This window comes from Muntiacus reevesi, chromosome 16 (assembly GCF_963930625.1).
Source record: "Muntiacus reevesi chromosome 16, mMunRee1.1, whole genome shotgun sequence".
NCBI classification, from domain to species: Eukaryota; Metazoa; Chordata; class Mammalia; order Artiodactyla; family Cervidae; genus Muntiacus; species Muntiacus reevesi.
The window spans coordinates 25,363,502-25,368,194 of NC_089264.1; the positions used below are offsets into that span (position 1 = coordinate 25,363,502).

At 39.2% G+C, this 4,693-nt stretch overlaps 1 non-coding gene across 1 annotated transcript; it reads right to left on the bottom strand.

Moving 5' to 3' along the window:
* Window positions 1-4,181: 4,181 nt before the first annotated feature.
* Window positions 4,182-4,286, bottom strand: LOC136148191 (U6 spliceosomal RNA). The gene has a single exon (XR_010659475.1). It is a non-coding gene; the product is annotated as a U6 spliceosomal RNA (small nuclear RNA).
* Between the last annotated feature and the right edge of the window lie 407 nt (window positions 4,287-4,693).

The window sequence follows — 4,693 nt, forward strand, 5'->3', positions numbered from 1 at the left end:
TGATATCTGGCTAGGGGGTGCATGTTTGACCTTAGTATAAGTACAAACTAAAAATCTCCCAAGAGTTAGTTCAGTTTTGTCCAGGAGGAAATCACTTTTATCTTCAGATCTTGATCGAGGTGTAGTAAACATCAATCTGGTGATCTTTGAAGCTCCAAACAAAATGAGGTGGTATTGTGAAAGCAGCAAGGGCACTTTTGATTTTGTTGAGACAAGAGACCTGCATGATTAACAGAGCATCCACCAGGCCTTTTGATGTTCCTTGGGCCTTGACAACTGCATGCCATTTTTGAAGCTCCTTCATTATCTTTTTATTCACCAATTTAATTGATAAATCAATATATGTTAACAGGCCAATCCCATTGATATATTTTAGTTAGAAGACAATTATCTATATTATTTTTGTATTAATCCACAATTTGCTTATATACCATTATTAATCACTACAATTAAAATGGACCGAAAACATTCAAGATGAGTTACTATTACTTTTTCACTATTTAATTAACATTTTCCTGTGTGCTTTATTCAATTAGACTTTCTCCTTTAGTTAACAGGTAAAAATACAATATGTATTCTTTCATTCACTTATTCATTCATTTATTGAAATCTCCCTGAGTGTCAGGTATCAAGCAGAATGCAATGTGCTGGAAATACAAAGATAATCCTGCTTAATCTCTGTCCTTGAAATGCTCTCTGTCAAGGCATAATCGAGTTTCCAGAGGGAAGGACTGGTGAACAGTTTCAAATGTGGCTAAAGGTCAGTTCTGAGAACAGAGGCCACTGGATTTAGCAGTAAAAAATCACAGAGAGAGCCATTTCAGTGGAGTGTCAATGTAAGTGCACATACTTTTGGATTCTTCAAACTCTTGCCTATGCTATAATATTTAGATTCTCAACAATAGACCCCAAAGGCACTGTCTTTATTTCTCACCAGAGACTATATGATAAACTCTAATTTCCAGGTGAATTGGACCTTAGAGCTGTATTAATCAGGAATCTTAGCTGTAAGCAATAATACCAGTTCTGCTAGGCATCAGCAGGAAAGGATTTCAAAATCTCTGGAAAGAAAGGAGAATCAGTCTCAGAAGTTACATAAATAAGAAGTGAGTCAGAAGTCTGAAGCCAATCTAGATCTGTAAAGACACATTGCCTCGACATTGTATTTTCTAAGACTATTTTTTAGAGCAGTTTGAGGTTTACAACAAAACTGAGAGGATGATACAGAGACTTCTCATATACCCTCTTCTCCACACGTGCATAGCTTCCCCCATTAGCAACATCACTCACCGGAATGGTAACTTTGGGTTTACGCTTGGTGTTATACATTCTGTGGGTTTGGACAAAGGTATAGTGTATGCATCACTGGAAGAGGACATGGCAACCCACTCCAGTTTTCTTGCTTGGAGAATCCCATGGACAGAAGAGCCTGGAAGGCTACAGTCCACAGGGTTGCCCAGAGTCAGATGCAACTGACGTGACTTTGCACAGCACAGACAGTGTAAGTATAACAACAAATATTCATTATTATAAAAAATTCCTCTGTGCTCTGTGTATTCATCTCTGTCCCCCTGACTTCTGGCAATCCCTGAACTTTTTATTGTCTCCATGTTTCTGCCTTTTCAAAAAAAAGTCATATAATTGGAACTGTATAGTATGTATCTTTTCCAGATTGTTATCTTTCACTTAGTAATATGCATTTAATGTTCTCCTGTGTGTTTGCATCATTTAATAGTTCATTTCTTTTTAGTGCTGCATAACAATCTGTTGTCTGGCTGTACCACGGTTTGTTCATTTACTGAATGAAATACTTTGTTGCTTCCAAGGTTTGGCAGTTATGACCAACTATAAACTGGCAATGGCACCCCACTCCAGTACACTTGCCTGGAAAATCTCATGGACGGAGGAGCCTGGTAGGCTGCAGTCCATGGGGTCACTAAGAGTCAGACACGACTGAGCGACTTCACTTTCACTTTTCACTTTCATGCATTGGAGAAGGAAATGGCAACCCACTCCAGTGTTCTTGTCTGGAGAATCCCAGGGATGGGGGAGCCTGGTGGGCTGCCGTCTATGGGGTCGCACAGAGTCGGACACGACTGAAGCGACTTAGCAGCAGCAGCAGCAGCATAAACACCTGTGGGGACTTCCCTGATGGTCCAATGGTTAAGAGTCCTCCTTCCCATGTAGGGGGTGTGGGTTTGATCCCTGGTGGGGGAATTAAGATCCCATATGCTGTAGGGCACCTAAGCCCACTTGCCACAACTACTGAACCCATGCTCTGGAGCCCAAGTGCCACAACTAGAGAGAAGCCTGTGCACCTCAACCAAGAAACCATGTGCTGCAAGGAAAGATCTCGAGTGCCGCAACAAAGACCTGATGCAGCCATAAATAATTTTTTTTTTTTAAAAGAACACCTTTGACTATAAACACCTATGTGTAAGTTTTCAACTCCTCTGGATGAATATCAAGGATCACGATGATTGGATAACTGGTGAGAATATGTGTACCTTTGTAAGAAGTTGCCAACTTCCAAAAGTCCTCCAATGTGGCTGTATCATTTTGCATTCCCAACAGTGATACATGAGAGTTTCTGTTACTCCACATAGTTTCCAGCATTTGATACTGTCAGTGTTTCTGATTTTGGCCATTTTATGTATGCCAATGTATGCATATGTATGCAATGTATGCATTTTATATGTATGCAATGGTATCTCAGCATTGTTTTAACATGCCAAGCTCTAGTGACATACGATGTGGAGCATCCTTTCATGGGCAATTTGTCACCTGTATATTTTTAACAAGTATCTGTTCAGATCTTTGGCCCATACATTTTTTAAATTTTGTTTTTAATCAGAAGATAATTGTTTTACAATGTTCTGTTGCTTTTTGCCATACAACAATGAGAATCAGCCATAATTACATATATGTCTCCTCCCTCTTGAACCTCCTTCCCACCCTACAAACCATCCCACTCCTCTAGGTTGTCAAAGAGCAGGGGGTTGAGCTCCTTGTGTTATACAGGGACTTCCCATTATCTATTTTACATATGGTAATGTACATGTTTCAATGCGTCTCTCTCAATTTGCCGCCCCGACCAAGCATGTCCACAAGTCTGTTCTCTATCCCTGCCCTGCAAATGAGCTCATCAGTACCATTTTTCTAGATTCCATATATACGCATTGCATGCCGCATGCCTGCTGAGTCGCTTCAGTCATGTCCGACTCTTTGTGGCCCTATGGATTGTAACCCACCAGGCTTCTCTGTCCATGGGATTCTCCAGGCAAGAGTGGGTTATGGTGCCCTCCTTCAGGGGATCTTTCTAGTCCACGGATTGAGTCTCATGTTTGGGGCATTGACAGGTAGGTTCTTTACACTAGCGCCACCTGGGAAGCCCTATATATAAATTAACACACCATATTTGCTTTTCTCTTTCTGCCTTACTTCACTCTGTAAAACAGGTTCTAGATTCATCCATCTTACTAGAACTGACTCATATTCATTCCTTTTTAATGGCCCATGTTTTAATCAGGTTGTTCATGTATTTTGGATAATAGTCCTTTATCAGATGAGTCTTTTGCAAATATTTTCTCCAAGTGTGTGGTTTTTTTCCTTTTCATTAATCTTGAAAATTTTTTTTGAAATTTGACTTTTTCAAATCATATGTTGTTAAAATAACTTTCTTTGGTTAGTATCTTTATGTTTTATTTTCAGCTTTTGTGTGTGGACTTTTAATTTAGTGTATTGTTAGCAACACGGAGCAAGATTTGTTGCTTTAATCCAACCTAATAATCTCACTGACTACTCTTTCTGGTATATCTGCAATGATTTTAACCATCTTATATTTTATGCCTACCTTTCTTTTTCTGTTGATTTTTTTCTGCCTTTTTTGGGTCCAAAAGTTTTCTATTCTGCACTTTTTGTCGCTGAGTAATTTACTATTGATTATGTACTTTGTCTATTAGTTATAATCCTTACTTTTTCAGCATAACATTTAACTACAAATATCTCTTACATATTTTAACCTATTTGGTGCTTTTATTTTTCAAACACAGAACAATCTTAGCCTGCTTCAATTATCCATAATTGTACCCTCCAATCTTATTATTGCTTCATTTTTTAAAATACAAAAGTAGTCAATTTTTTTATAGTCAGTAGTAATTAAATTTATTTTCATTAATTAAAAAAATATTGAATGTTTCACGAATTTGTGTGTCATCCTTGTGCAGAAGCCATGCTAATCTACTCTGTTGTTCCAATTTTAGTATATGTACTGCTGAAGCAAGTGCTTCATTAATTTTTTTTTATTGAAGTATAGGCTTCCCAGGTGGTGCAGTGGTAAAGAATCTGCTTGCCAAAGCAGGAGACATAAGAGACAAGGGTTTGATCCCTGGGTCAGGAAGATCTCCTGAAGAAGGAGATGGCAACTCACCCCAATATTCTTGCTTAGAAAATTCCATGGACAGAGGAGTCTGGTGGGCTTCAGTCCATGGGGTCGCAAAGAGTTGGACACAACTGAGTACGCACACACACATAATTGATTTACAATATTGCGTTAGTTTCCGGTGTATGGCTCGACTTCTCTGCTGGCTCAGACGGTTAAGCATCTGACTACAATGTGGGAGACCCAGGTTCAATCCATGGGTCGGGAAGATCCCCTGGAGAAGGAAATGGCAACCCACTCCAGTCCTCTTGC